At 39.5% G+C, this 16,271-nt stretch overlaps 1 long non-coding RNA gene across 1 annotated transcript in view; it reads left to right on the top strand.

Moving 5' to 3' along the window:
• The window catches only part of LOC145507886 (uncharacterized), a 173,614-nt gene extending 170,454 nt beyond the window's left edge, over positions 1–3,160 (top strand). The window contains exon 6 of the long non-coding RNA XR_014055228.1: positions 982–3,160. This is a non-coding gene — a long non-coding RNA (uncharacterized LOC145507886). The remainder of the gene's footprint in view (positions 1–981) is intronic.
• The last annotated feature ends 13,111 nt before the right edge of the window (positions 3,161–16,271 follow it).

Below are 16,271 nucleotides of genomic sequence, written 5' to 3'. Positions count from 1 at the left end.
TAATTGTCCACCTTATTGCCTAACCTCCAGGTATCCGTCCTTCTCTTTAACATCTTTTATTTCTCTTTTTTTTTTTTTTTTTGCTGCATTTGAGTATTTTCTAAAACTCCACTACCTAGATCACTGACTTTCTTTCAAATATTTATAATAGAAAGTTTAACTTTTAAAAGAATTTAATCTTTATTAAGGCATTATTTAAATACAAAAAGTTACCTATTTAGATTATATATTTAATTTTGATAACAATGACATCACAACAATCAACATATAGAATATTTCTGTCATCCAATATTTTCCTCTGTTTTTTTTTCCCCAGATAATCACCTTCTGCTCTTGAATGAAGAAAAGCATTGATCTTCTACTTTGAATTTTCTAGATTGTCATATACATGGAATCAGAGCACACTTACTCCTTTGTGCCTGTTTTATTTATTTTTTTTTTTTGAGATTTAGCCATGTTGCTGAATATTTGAAAAGTGTGTTTCTTTTTAATACTGATATTGCAAAGTTTATTTATTCACCTGTTGGTAAATAGTAACATATGTAAAGATGATTATGATCCACCCATTTTCTAATTGCTAATGGCCGATATTAAAAAAAGACTAATAGTAACAAAATTGATGCAGATGTGGAATGACTAGAGCTCACATATTATTGAGAAGAATGCAGAATTGCACAACAATTTTGGGGAAAAGTTAGTAATATAAAATATTTAATTTCTTATAAAATCAATTATAAATATATTATGACCCAAGAAATGTCATTTTAAGTATTAACCAGGGGAGATAAAAGCATGAAAATATGAGCAAGTATATACATATATATATATCTTTATGTGAGAATATTTAACAGGATTATATCTAATAATAGCTAAAAGCCAGAATCAGTTGTTTTACATTTGCTTATTTTTAACTACAAGAAGTAATATTTGATTTAATTTCAAATTTTTCTTTTTTTTTTATATCTTTTAAATCCCTTACAGTTATACAGTGGAAGTGACAAATAGATTCAAAGGATTAGATCTGATTAGGCAGAGTGCCTGAAGAACTATGGACGGAGGTTCATAACATTGTACAGGAGACTGTGATCAATACCATCCCCAAGAAAAAGAAATGCCAAAGGGCAAAATGGTTGTCTGAGCAGGCCTTACAAATAGCTGAGAAAAGAAGAGAAGGAAAGGCAAAGGAGAAAAGGAAAGATGTATCCATCTGAATGCAGAGTTCCAAAGAACATCAAGGAGAGAGATAAGAAAGCCTTCCTAAGTGATCAATGTGGAGAAATAGAAGAAAATAATAAAATGGGAAAGACTAGAGCTCTCTTCAGGAAACTGACAGATACCAAGGGAACATTTCATGCAAAGATGGACACAATAAAGGACAGAAAGCTATGGACCTAAGAGAAGCAGAAGATATTAAGAAGAGGTAATGGTAAGAATACACAGAAGAACTATACTAAAAAGATTTTAATGACCCAGATAACCATGGTGATATGATCACTCGCCTAGAGCCAGACATCCTGGAGTCTGAAGTCAAGTGGGCCTTAGGAAGCATCACTACAGACAAAGCTAGTGGAGGTGATGGAATTCCAGCTGAGCTACTTGAAATCCTAAAAGATAGATGCAGTGAAAGTGCTGCACTGAATATGCCAGCAAATTGGGAAAACTCAGCAGTGGCCACAGGACTGGAAAAGGTCAGTTTTCATTCCAATCCCAAAGAAAGGCAATGTCAAAAATGTTTAAATTATTGCACAATTGCACTCATCTCATACACTTGTAAAGTAATGCTGAAAATTCTCCAAGCTAGGCTTCAACAGTGTGTGAACCAGAACTTCCAGATGTTCAAGCTGGTTTTAGAAAAGGCAGAGGAACCAGAGATCAAATTACCAACGTCTGTTGGATCATAGAAAAAGCAAGAGAGTTCCAGAAAAACATCTACTTCTGCTTCACTGAGTACGCTAAAGCCTTTAACTGTGTGGATCACAACAAACTCTGGAAAATTCTTCAAGAGATGAAAATACCAGACCACCTGACCTGCCTCCTGAGAAATCTGTATGCAGGTCAAGAAGCAACAGTTAGAACTGTACATGGAACAATGGACTGGTTCCAAACTTGGAAAGGAAAATAAATGTCAAGGCTGTATTTTGTCATTGTGTTTATTTAACTTATTTACAGAGTACAGCATGTGAAATGCTTGGCTGGATGAAGTACAAACTGGAATCACGATTGCTGGGAGAAATATCAGTAACCTCAGATACTTAGATGACACCTCCCTTATGGCAGAAAGGGAAGAGTAACTAAAGAGCCTCTTCATGAAAGTGAAAGAGGAGAGTTAAAAAGCTGAACTCATGTTAAAACTCAGCATTCAAAAAACTAATATCATGGCATCCGGTCCCATTACTTCATGACAAATAGATGGGGAAACAATGGAAACAGTGACAGAATTTATTTTCTTGGGCTCCAAAATCACTGCACAGAGTGACTGCAGCCATGAAAATTAAAAGATGCCTGGTCCTTGGAAGAAAAGCTATGACCAACCTAGACAACGTATTGAAAAGCAAAGATCTTACTTTGCCAACAGATATCTGTCTAGTGAAAGCTCTGGTTTTTCCATTAGTCACGAATGGATGTGAGAGTTGGACCATAGAGAAAGCTGAGGGCCAACGAATTGATGCTTTTGAACTGTGGTGTTGGAGAAGACTGTTGCAGGTTCCTTGGACAGCAAGGAGATCAACCAGTCAGTCCTAAAGAAAATCATTCCTGACTATTCATTGGAAGAACTGATGCTGGAGCTTAAGCTCCAATACTTTGGCTACCTGATGTGAAGAACTGACTCATTTGAAAAGACCCTGATGCTGGGAAATATTGAAGGCGTGAAGAGAAGGGGATGACAGAAAATGAAGAGGTTGGATGGCATCACCGACCCAATGGACATGAGTTTGAGCATGCTCTGGGAGTTGTTGATGGACAGGGAAGCCTGGTATTCTGCAATCCATGGGGTTGCAAAGAATTGGACACAACTGAGCAAATGATCTGAACTGATTCTTAGATTTTAAGTCTTTTAGTTTTAAATGATTTTAAATCTGTCTTATTTTACCTTTTTGATCATTCTGTTTGAAGTCCTTATATGTCTTAATTGGGCATTTCTTGGTTTTGTTTGACTCTCATGGTTGTTTGTTTTGGTTTTAGTGGTATTCTTTTTGAAAGAAGCATTTATCTGAAGCTCTGTTAGTAAGAATGTTGTTAGATATATCTGAAAGTATCCCCCTTCTACTGCATGGGGCCACCTCATTCGACAGGACCAGGTTATAATAATGTCCAAGTAATGTGATAATACGTATTATGCAATAATTTCTGGCTAGAGCAGTGATTTTAAATTCTCAGGGGACTGTTTATTTTTTAAACTCAGACCCTAAACTAAAGGAGAATTTTCCTTTCTTAGTTACTTTCCCAGCGGCTCCAATACTTTGTAGCTCTCTTTTTCTTTCAGTGGGTGTCATTTTGAGTGTGAAGGTCTAAATTATAGCTCTGTTAGTTGGTTAGACCCAAGTATTTGTCTTTAACAATCTATATGGCTATTAAAGCCCAAGTGTCTAGATCTCAAAATTTGAGAATTTCCCAAGGTCACTTTATCTTTATTATTAGCCTATTGGTATCAGTTCAGTCTTTCTTTGGGGGGTTCTGAATCTTGTCCTTTGTTGTTGTTCTTTAGTCGATAAGTCATGTCTGACTCTTTTGCAACCCCATGGACTGTAGCCCACCAGGCTCCTCTGTCTATGGGATTTCTCAGGCAAGAATACTGGAGTGGGTTGCCTTTTCCTTCTCTAGGGGATCTTTCTGATCCAAGGATTGAACCCACATCTTCTGTATTGGCAGGCGAGTTCTTTATCACTGAGCCACCAGGGAAGCCTGGCTAGTGCCTACCACATTGCTTAGCTGTTTAGCTTAACCCAGAGTCCTCGTTTTATTCCCAACTGTGGAAAGCAGTCAAAACCTTTGTAGATGTGAAAGGGAAATGAGCTCTGAGTTTTGCCTCCTGAAAGCCTATTTCTTTTTCTCAATCAACCCCACCAGGTGAACAATACAGAGTAAAGGCTTTTACAATAAGGCTTTTTCATTGCACAAGTCAGATCAATGTGGTTCAGGCAGTTCTGAGGTTGGGTGATTTAGAGGCTGATGAAATCCATTTCAGTTAGCTCATATGGAATCAATGCTGTCCATGAAAAATGGAAACCTTTGGAAAATTGCAGCAGATTCTAACTCAGATCTTTTTGGCAGGAGATGGGTCATGTCCACACTGAAACCACTAGGAGGTAGAGAATGAGGATCACTAGTGGGTTCGGATCATTCATGATTCCCTGTAGGAAATAGGACAGATTGTCAGTCTGCCTCACCTGAGTGCACTGGGGTCAGAGACACAGAATACATGGCTCATCTTCTGGTAGAAGTGGGACAGTTTTGCAGTAGACACCAGCAGTGATACACCTCAGGGCATGGGCCAGTTCTGGGGAGGTTAGAAAATATAAAGTAGCTCCTGAAAGCATCCTACATACTTGGTATTTGAATTATCTCCCCCATGTGGATGTATTAAGTTCAGCTTCCAGTTGTTGGTTCCATTGCAAAGGCTGTTTTCAGAGTTTTTCTCTTTTATGAGTCATACTATGTTGAGCAAGGATAAAGAATGTTCCCTGCTTTCTTAGGCCACTCTTTAGTGTGAAGGTTCTGGTCTAAATGAATTTAGTAAATGCAGGCAAAGAAGCATAGAAACTGCTGCACTCATGCGGCTTTTTTTCATCGTGAACTTTCTTGGGCCAAGGAAGGAGGGAGAGCCTATAGAAGGCTGAATTTGCTGAACACCTAAGGCCTTGCCCCAGTGTGATGTCTCTTGTCTTAAACGAGACTGGCATGCAAGGATAAAGAATGTTCCCTGCTTTCTTAGGCCACTCTTTAGTGTGAAGGTTCTGGTCTAAATGAGTTTAGTAAATGCAGGCAAAGAAGCATGGAAACTGCTGCACTCATGAGGCTTTTTTTCATCGTGAACTTTCTTGGGCCAGGGAAGGAGGGAGAGCCTATAGAAGGCTGAATTTGCTGAACACCTAAGGCCTTGCCCCAGTGTGATGTCTCTTGTCTTAAACGAGACTGGCATGCAAGGATAAAGAATGTTCCCTGCTTTCTTAGGCCACTCTTTAGTGTGAAGGTTCTGGTCTAAATGAGTTTAGTAAATGCAGGCAAAGAAGCATGGAAACTGCTGCACTCATGCGGCTTTTTTTCATCGTGAACTTTCTTGGGCCAAGGAAGGAGGGAGAGCCTATAGAAGGCTGAATTTGCTGAACACCTAAGGCCTTGCCCCAGTGTGATGTCTCTTGTCTTAAACGAGACTGGCATGCAAGGATAAAGAATGTTCCCTGCTTTCTTAGGCCACTCTTTAGTGTGAAGGTTCTGGTCTAAATGAATTTAGTAAATGCAGGCAAAGAAGCATGGAAACTGCTGCACTCATGCGGCTTTTTTTCATCGTGAACTTTCTTGGGCCAAGGAAGGAGGGAGAGCCTATAGAAGGCTGAATTTGCTGAACACCTAAGGCCTTGCCCCAGTGTGATGTCTCTTGTCTTAAACGAGACTGGCATGCAAGGATAAAGAATGTTCCCTGCTTTCTTAGGCCACTCTTTAGTGTGAAGGTTCTGGTCTAAATGGATTTAGTAAATGCAGGCAAAGAAGCATGGAAACTGCTGCACTCATGCGGCTTTTTTTCATCGTGAACTTTCTTGGGCCAGGGAAGGAGGGAGAGCCTATAGAAGGCTGAATTTGCTGAACACCTAAGGCCTTGCCCCAGTGTGATGTCTCTTGTCTTAAATGAGACTGGCATGCAAGGATAAAGAATGTTCCCTGCTTTCTTAGGCCACTCTTTAGTGTGAAGGTTCTGGTCTAAATGAATTTAGTAAATGCAGGCAAAGAAGCATGGAAACTGCTGCACTCATGCGGCTTTTTTTCATCGTGAACTTTCTTGGGCCAAGGAAGGAGGGAGAGCCTATAGAAGGCTGAATTTGCTGAACACCTAAGGCCTTGCCCCAGTGTGATGTCTCTTGTCTTAAACGAGACTGGCATGCAAGGATAAAGAATGTTCCCTGCTTTCTTAGGCCACTCTTTAGTGTGAAGGTTCTGGTCTAAATGAATTTAGTAAATGCAGGCAAAGAAGCATGGAAACTGCTGCACTCATGCGGCTTTTTTTCATCGTGAACTTTCTTGGGCCAAGGAAGGAGGGAGAGCCTATAGAAGGCTGAATTTGCTGAACACCTAAGGCCTTGCCCCAGTGTGATGTCTCTTGTCTTAAACGAGACTGGCATTATCAACACATTTCCCACGTTCACTTCATCCACAGGCTTTACTATGGTGTGGACTTTCTTGTGTTGACTAAGGTATGGGTTACTGATGTATGCTGTCCCACATTCACTGCATACAAAAGGCCTTGTTACCCTGCGAATTATTTTATGTATTTTAATGTAGGAACTGTGGCTAAAGAATTTCCCACACTCATCACACTCACAAGACTTCTGTCTAGTGTGGATTATCTGGTGCTCAACAAGTATATCTTTATGCATAAAAGCTTTCCCACAACTACCGCACATAGAAGGCTTTTCTGCACTGAGAATTTTCTCGTGCTGTATAAGTGTGTCTTTGCAACCGAAGGCTTTCCTAGATGTGCTGCACTTATAAGGTGTTGCTCCAGTGTGAATTCTCTGATCCTAAATGAAGTGTGATTTTCTGTCAAAAGGATTTCCCACATTTAGCACACTCAAAAGGCCTTGATTCTGTGTGAGTTTTCTGGTGTATTTTGAGGCTGGAGTTGTAGCTGAGACCTTTCCCACAGTCATTGCACTCATGAGGCATTACTCTGCTGTGAATTTTCCTGTGTGATAGAAAGTAGGAGCTGTGGCTAAAGAGCAACTGTATTTCCTGGTACTGAATGTAATCCTCTTTGTGGCTGTAAGCTTCCCCACTTTCACTGCACTGGTGATCCCTTTGCCCAATGTGAAGGGCCTCCTAACACTCAGCATTCCTGTATGGATTCTCCCAATTGTGAGTGGCACAGTTCTGGACAAGTCCAGAGCCAGCCAAGAAGACTTCCTCATGTTCTCTGCACATACAGGCCTTCCCTAACATGTGGTATCTGCAGCTATTCACAGAAGAGGCCCAGCCTTTTTCTTTTCTGGGGACTGACTCTGCACAGAGAGAAATATCCGCTGCCCCTGGATTTGGTCAAGGTTTACACTGAGCCAGAGGGCTTTTCCACATGATTTACATGGGTACAGTTGCTGCCCAGGAGGTGCTCCTTGTTGGCCAGCCAGCTGCAAAATGCCTTTCAAGATTAGGTCACATATGTCACATGGGTGGCGCTCTCGGATTGAAGGACCCACCTGGAGAGTTTGCACATTTGATATTCTTACAGAAACACACTGCTCGGAATATGCCTTTCTATCCTTCACTAAAGAGCCTCTTGATGCAGGTGAAAGAGGAGAGTGAAAAAACTGGCTTAAAACTCAACATTCAAAAAATGAAGATCATAGCATCCAGTGCCATCACTTCATGGCAAATAGATGGGGGTAAAAATAGAAACAATGACAGATTTTATTTTTATGGGCTCCACAATCTGTGGATAGTGACTGCAGCCATAAAATTAAAAGATGCTTGCTCCTCATAAGAAAAGCTATGACAAACTTAGCATATTGAAAAACAGAAAAGTCAGTTAGCCGACAAAGGTCCATATAGTCAAAGCTATGGTTTTTCCATTAAGTCATGTATGGATGTGAGAGTTGGACTGTAAAGAAGGCTTATCACTGAACAGTTGTTGCTTTTGAACTGTGGTGTTGGAGAAGCCTTTTGAGAGGGTCTTGGACTGCAAGGAGATCAAACAAGTCAGTCCTAAAGGAAATCAACCCTGATTATTCGTTGGAAGGACTGATGTTGAAGCTGAAGCTCCAATGCTTTGGGTGCCTGATGCAAAGAGCCAGCTCACTGGAAAAGATTCTGATGGTGGGAAAGATTGAATGCAAGAGGAGAAGGAGGCAACAGAGGATGAAATTATTGGATGGAATCACTGACTCAGTGAACATGAGTTTCACCAAACTCAGGGACATAGTAATGGAAACCTGGTGTTCTACAGTTCATGGGGTCACAAAGAGTCAGACACAACTTAGTGGATGAACAAATCCTTCACACTATACCTACAACTAGGGCCAAGGCATTCCTGGGTCAGCTCTGTCTTGACTGGAGCTCTGTCTACCCTGTCAAGAATCCTGGGCTCTCTCTCTGGCTCAAGTTGAGAGATCAAATGGTATCTGAAAATTGCAAGTTACCCTTTATTTTATGGGTCCTGGATTTTGTCCTTAACTTTTGGTAAATTTAACTCTGTATTTAAAAGCATGCTTGTTATGTCAATCAAACATTTATAGTATTTTTTTTATTTTAATTATTTTAGAGGCAGAGTTTATCAGGCGATTGTGATCTGTTTTGATCGTGGAATGTGAACAAAACAGGTTGTACTCTAATTCTGTGAAAAGACTTTAAATGAACTTGAGTGGTTGGACAGCTCGTTCATCTCTAGTCCTAAAATGAGATGACCTAAAGAAAGGTTGAAAGAGCTGCTTGTTGCTGTAATCCGTAATCAATTTGGGATTGTGTGTTTCCACAGCAAATATTTAGTAAGACACTAGCGAGTCTGACTTTCATTCCACCTTTGTTCTTGTTTCTTTCACTGTTGATGAGACTGAATCTGTGCTGTGCTTTCCTGATGGTCTTTTTTTTTTTTTTTTTATAAATTTATTTATTTTAGTTGGGGGCTAATTACTTTACAATATTGTAATAGTTTTTGCCATACATTGACATGAATCAGCCATGGGTTTACATGTGTTCCCCTTCCTGGACCCCCCACCCACCTTCCTCCCCATCCCATCCCTCTGGGTCATCCCATTGCCCCAGCCCTGAGCCCTTGTCTCATGCATCGAACATGGAATGGTGTTCTGTTTCACATATGATAATACACATGTTTCAATGCTATCCTCCCAGAACATCCCACCCTCACCTTCTTAGGTTCGCTTGTTAAGTCGTGCTGTGGGGAGGGAGGAACACTGCAAACCTGGCGTGTGTGTGGTGAGCTCGCAGTGTCTCGGCCGCAATGGGTTCGCCCCCGCTCACGGCGTGTGTGCTTTCCCCGTCTACCCTGCTCAAGCTTCAGGTTACTCGGCCGGGGAGTGGGCCCTGAGATGCGTACACTTCCCAGGTCTAAGCCGCTCAGGTTCAGGCTCCTGGTTACTCCACAAAGGCGCAGACTCGGTTTCGCCCGCAGCTTGTGCCGTTCCGGTCGGAGCTGCTCAGGCGGCCAGGAGTTTGGCGAACGCACTCTCCCCTGTTGGGGCGGTGCGGCTTATCACCTCCCTGGTTGCCGCCTCAGTTTACCGGCGCGCCCGGCTCCGGTGTGCTTTGTGTCGGTTCTGGGGAGCTGGTCTCTAGCTGCGACCCTCCCGGCGTCTGTCGACCCTTCAGGATCTCAGGCAGTCTTTGCTTAGAAACTGGGAGCCTGTTTGCAGTTTGGCAGGGGGTGCCCTCTCTGGGGCCGAGTTTGCCCCTTTCCGGCTCTGGCGGGCCACGCCTGCCTGCTGTGTGCGGCGGGGGATGGGTCGGTCCGCAGCCGGCTAGCTCTCCTCTGGTATCGCTCAGTCCTTTGTTCTGTGAGCGGGCCGGCAGTGCCTTAGAGTTGGGCTTTTCGCGGGATAGTTCTCTCTCTCTGGCTGTCCCACAGTTTAGGTTACTATCTCACATTAGCTCCCTCAGATTGCCCTCAGGGCACTCGGGCCGGGTCCTTACCCTAAGCAGTGCCGGCCACTCCTCTCCGTTCAGCCCCCACTTGCTGGTGGCGGATGATGCGAGCGTCTGGGTTTCTTTGCTGGGAGTTGCTTTAGGCATGTAATCTGTGGGTTTTATGTATTTTTTCTCCCAGTTACGTTGCCCTCCGAGATAAGAAATCTTCCCCCACACCCGCCGGTGAGAGGGTTTCCTGGTGCTTGGAAATTTCTCCTCTTTTACGACTCCATCCCCGGGACGGGTCTCCGTCCCTAACTCTTTTGTCTCTCTTTTTATCTTTTATAATTTCTCCTACCTGCTTTCAAAGATAATGCGCTGTCTTTCTGGATGCCTGACGTCCTCTGCCAGCCTTCAGAAGTAGTTTTGTGAAATTTGCTCAGCGTTCAGATATTCTTTCGATAAATTTGTGGAGGAGAGATTGGTCTCCCTGCCCTATTCCTCCGCCATCTTAGCCCCGCCTCCCCTGATGATCTTCTTTATTTTTGTTAATTAAAAAACTAAAAATGAGACAAGAAAAGAGGAAAGCAGAATATAAAACTGATAAACTGATAAAACATGGTAATATGATAGTCATAAACTCAACAGTGTAGGTAATTGCATTAAATATAGATTCAACAAATTACCCATGTAAAAGACTAGTATTGTCAAACTTGATTAAAGAAAAGTCAGACTAACTATATGCTGCCTTCAAGAGAGATTTTAAATATAATGATGTTACATAAAGATGAAAGGAAAAAGGATGGAATGAGATACTTTGTGAACACTATAAAGAAAGCACATTAGTGGCAATACTAGGGATGGAATGGGGAGGGAGGTGGGAGGAGGGGTTCAGGATGGGGAGCACATGTAAACCCATGGCTGATTCATATCAATGTATGGCGAAAACCACTACAATATTGTAAAGTAATTAGCCCCCAACTAAAATAAATTAAGAAATGTTAAATTAAGTAGCGTTGTTACATATTGTATCCTCAGTATTATTATTATTTTTCTTTACCTGGTTCTTTTTAAGTTACTTGAACACTTTGTGAAAGTTAGTTTAATTAACACTAAATTACAAAGTACACATATTTATTAAAGAGCAAAACGTGAACCATATGTTACATTATATTAAAAGATACAAAGTAATGATTGTCAGCTAATTTGCATTGTGCAAGTCTCTCATTCTCTCAAGATACCTCATACTACACATGGATTTCTAGTATATAGGGCTTCCCTGGTGGATCACATGGTAAAGAATCTACCTGTAATGTGTGAGACCAGGGTTCAATCCCTTGGTCAGGAAGATCTCCTGGAGAAGGGAATGGTTACCCACTCCAGCATTCTTGCCTGGAGAATTCCATGGACAGAGGAGCCTGACAGGCTACAGTCCATGGGGTCACAATGAGTTGAGCCAAGCAGCTATGTAGTGACATTTGATAATTATTAGTACAACAGAATTTCTCTTAAGATGATAACATTGAATTTAAGAAAACAAACACAATGATTAAATCTGGACAGAATTATAGAACTGGCAAAATGAATCTATGTAGATTTAGAAATAAGAATACTGGTTACCCTTGGCAAGAGGACTTGTAACAGGAAAGAAATATAAGGGAGCTTTGAGGGTTCTGGTAAGTATGTTGTTTCTTGATCTAGGTGATTGCTTAACAGATGAATTCACTTTGTGAAAGTTCATCAAGCTTTACAATTATGAACTGTACACTTTTCTGTGTATGCAATTATTCAAGTTTTCAATAAAAAATATAATGCTAATGGAATATGTTGATAAAAAGATCAGTAAACAATATTTTAACTGCTATATACATTTAAAATATTTTCTAAGCATTATTACCATAAAATAAGCAAGTCTTCATTTACTTTTGATTATTACTGTTTTTTTTACCATTTCAAGAAAATATTAATACTATTTCAAAAGCATTTTTCAGTATCTGTAAGATTTAATATATTGTGTTTGCATAAACCCTGAGAACACACAATATAGAGTACTAAAAAAATAACAGGGTAAATATTATTTCTTATCTATCCTTTTGAACATTAAAGTGTAAATTTCATGAAGAAATGTGTTGCTTTTTTTTTTAATCAGACTGAATAGGAACAATTTTATAGTGGAATGTTTTTTTAAAGAGATCAAATGAAATAAAAGCCAAACATCTTAAGGAGGTAAATACTTTAAAAAAAAAAAAAGAAAACGATACATTGCTTTGGCAGGATTAATGTCCACAGCTTCAGTGTCAAAAAGAAATATGGGAAGGAATTAACAATACATGAAGCATGAATATAAACTGCCTGAAAGAAATGCTCCACAAGAGAATAAATGGAACATGAAACAACCTGTCCTTAGTCTCAGAGATGGAGAGAATAATTGAGAAGATTATGCTTTGTGATCCACTGTGATAAATTCTATTGATAGATGCGATAGGGTTGGTGTGGAACAGAAGCAAAACTTCTGCTACTACAAGGGTAATGAAAACTACAGATATGGCACTTTAAACAGTATGACCAATTTAAACCTTACAGACAGGTATGCTTGAATTTATAGTATATAAAGCTAAAGAAAATCTAAAAGCATGGTTGTACTTACACTTTACAGAAGGTTTATATATGTATATGTGTATATATATGTTTTATGTATATCTATTGAATATATATAATCATAAATGTTTGTTGTTTAATCATAAACAGCAACAATTTAACAATATATATAGATACATATATAAAATCATAAACATCTTAAATATTTGCTGCAGATTTTACTTCTGACTAATGATTTAATTGTTAATATAATATTTTAAAGATACTAAAAGGAAAAGTCCTATAGAATTATTAATATTGCAAGAACATATTCTCACAACCTGTATTTTTTTCTTTTCAAAAGTGCAAGTTTTAATCAATTGTTATATGCATAGGAAAGAACTGAAAATCTTATATATATTAAAGTTTAAGTGCACACTGATCTATAGATGCCTAGGATGAGAAGTCTTTAGATGTAAAAATATTTATTAGAGCAAATGAAAAATATGAAATTCATGTAAGTGTGAAATGAATTTAAAATAGTGTATTTTAAGGTAAAGTAAAAATTACCTAATGTTTACTCTAGTAGATAAAGTGCAATAAAGGATAAATTTAATTTCACTATGTGTTCTAAGAGCAGGAACACAGAAATGAACAAAGGTAAAAATAGGAATACAGATGCAGTTCCTTCCTTTCACCGTACAATAGTGGAGACAAAAAGAACAACAAATTCAATTTGATAAATTCTATAGTAACAGTAAAATTATGTTGCAAAGGGAGCAGAGGAAGGTAGTATATTCTGAGACATAACACAGGAGAGTTAAAAAGGGTAAGGCCTCAGAGGAAGTTGTACTTCAGCAGGGAGTCTATTACAGTCAGAGAACAACAGTGTGTGAAGAGGTGTGAAGAGAATTTACAGAATGACTGAAGAATAATAGGCATAGTGAGGTGGATGAGACCAAAGCCTAAAAATGGCACTACTCCAATAAGGTTGTATTGTCATGACAATAAAATTAAAATACAAATGTTTATTCCTGGAAAGTGGAGAAACCCATGTAAAAATTTTGATCGAGAGAGATACTAGAATATTTTATGCTTTAAATGGATTATCCTTGGAGGATTCTTGAAATTTTGGCTTATAATATTTCTAGAAAACAAACACTATATTATATGGTTAAAGCTTGCTATTATAAATCTTTGTATGCTTCTGCGCGTGCTTAGTCATGTCTGACTCTTTGCGACTCCATGGATTGTAGCCCGCCAGGCGCCTTTGTCTGTGGTATCCTGCAGGAAAGAATACTGGAGTGGGTTGCCATGCTCTCTTCCAGGTAATCTTTCCAATCCAGGAATTGAACATTTCATCTTTTATGTCTCCTGCATTGGCAGGTAAGTTCTTAACCACTGAGCTACCTGGGAAGCCATGAAGTGTGCCATATCAGCAGGAAATTCAAGATTGGTAATTCTCACCCTTTATTTTAATTTATCCTTTCCAGTATTACAATAGTGACTTAAAATGACTTTTAAAGGGCCATTCAAGATGGTCAGTTAACACACAAATTTTCTTTAGTCGTTTTTTCTTTGTATTGCATGCAATATTTCCCAAGGTGGAGTTAGACTGACTAAGAAAATACATAAAGTATTTTATGAGATGCGTGGTCGTTTTTTAAATTGATTCACTAAACAAGCATGGAGAAGGCAATGGCAACCCACTCCAGTACTCGTGCCTGGAAAATTCCATGGATGGAGGAGCCTGGTAGGAGCCTGCAGTCCAGGGAGTCGCTAAGAGTCAGACACGACTGAGCGACTTTATTTTCACTTTTCACTTTCATGCACTGGAGTAGGAAATGGCAACCCACTCCAGTGTTCTTGCCTGGAGAATCCCAGGGACGGGGGAGCCTGGTGAGCTGCCGTCTATGGGGTCGCACAGAGTCGGACACGACTGAAGCGACTTGGCAGCAGCAGCAGCAAACAAGCATATTCAGATTATTAAGGAGAGGGAGTGTGTTCTAAGAGGTATATTAGTTTACATTGGTCACCTCACAAACCAGGCAATCTATGTTTAGTAAATTTCTTTTCTGTAAAAACTTCAAATCCTGTATGTTAGGATTAATATCAGCAACATTTTGAAGTTGAGAAATTCAAATATTTGGTATCATCATTGCCAAAAATGTTTTCAAAGATACGTTCCCCCTTGTCCGTAAATATTTTAGGTTTAAATACCAAGAACTACTTATGTCCTTTTTTTGTGTGTGTGAAGTTGCTCAGTCGTGTCCGACTCTGCGATCCCGTGGACTGTAGCCTACCAGGCTCCTCCATCCATGGAATTTTCCAGGCAAGAGTACTGGAATAGGTTGCCATTTCCTTCTCCAGGGAAATCTTCCTGACCCAGGGATCGATCCCAGGTCTCCCACATTGCAGGCAGACGCTTTACCGCCTGAGTCATCCTAGTGATGCAAAATTGAATGAGTAGTAGTCAACAAGGTTGTGTTCTCTTAATAACGAATGCCTTGTTTCAGAAATGTGTAAATCATGTTCTGGGCTGTTTGTATTTATGTATAAGAGCAAGACTAATGAACAGTTCTATTTTTATGTATCCCTTCATATTCTACTCATAATTCATAGAATATTAGATTTATTAAATGTATATTATAGAAGATATCCTGTATTTCACTGTTTCCCTTTTTCTCTAATAAGGGCTCTCTTGCCTCATCTTTAATTATATTAACTGAAGACTTTGACATACAAAGTAGGTGGATTGTCTCTTATGTACTTATACGAATAAAAAGCCAATTTTAGGACTGCTCATGGAATGGAAGTCAAGTTTCCCAGTGAGAATAGATAATTGTTTACATTAGATACACCACACAGTTCCTAGGATCGCCACTGAAATGTAGTTGAAGCCTTTGAATTCTGAGTTGTGATAAGTATGACACAGGGCTGAGGTTTCTATAGTTTCTAGCTAGAGGCCTGTTCTTGAAGCTTTTTGACAGGTAGTTTTACCATTATCTCCCATTTACTACCCTTTTTCAGAATGAGTTACAGGTGCTTCCATAGCATGTGAGAAATGGCATGTGTAGGAAGAATTGAAAAAGTAATTTGGAGAATGGAAGAAATATCTCTGAGTAACAGACTATATATTCTGTTTATTTTACTTCCAAAACTCAAGGCACCCAGAGCTTAAAGCTGGTTACTAGAATAGACGCTGCACAGTTCAGCTACCTCAAGGTCCTTATCTTTTGCCATTAACTCATATTTTCAGGTTAAATACTGCTTTTTCTAAATTGCCGCAGTTGATTGAATTACCTACATGAGCTGCCCCTGAAGAATTTCTTCCCATCTCCAGGCTTACATATTATCTTGAGGTGAATAACTTTAGAAATGACCAGTACGTATGTGCTGGTGTGTGTGTGTGGGTGTGTGTGTGTGTGTGTGTGTGTGTGTGTGTGTGTGTGTGTGTGTGTGTGTGTATCAGTTAAACATTTAATTCTCTAGAGTCTCTATAGACTACAGTTGACCAAGACTTTCATATATTACATAGTCTTTTTACAGAGAAACGTTATTCTATAATATGCTGATTTATTTGATCACCTACTCTAGGGCTGAGTTTCAATAACTAATGATACCTTTGTATCTCCATCATTTTCACCTTCTAAACGATAACTCTCATAGTTATAAAGTCTATATATTTCCCACAAAAGTTGATGTCCTACTTTCTTTTAATTGCTATCTTATATGTTTACCATACCTTGAAAAATAAGGGGTCTATCTCATATCTTATTCCCTATCTACAGTCTTCCCAGTGAGTACCCAATGAAGGCCTGTAACAGGTTGTGAATGGACAAATAAGTGGATTTCAATAGAAACTATGAAACAAGGACTTCCTTAGTGGTCCAGTGGTTAAGACTCTG

The sequence above is a fragment of the Giraffa tippelskirchi genome, chromosome 5 (assembly GCF_054371585.1).
Source record: "Giraffa tippelskirchi isolate mGirTip1 chromosome 5, T2T-mGirTip1v1.2.pri, whole genome shotgun sequence".
Lineage (NCBI taxonomy): Eukaryota > Metazoa > Chordata > Mammalia > Artiodactyla > Giraffidae > Giraffa > Giraffa tippelskirchi.
The sequence above is the reverse complement of the archived record's forward strand: the minus strand, read 5'-3'. Positions and strand labels throughout refer to the sequence as shown.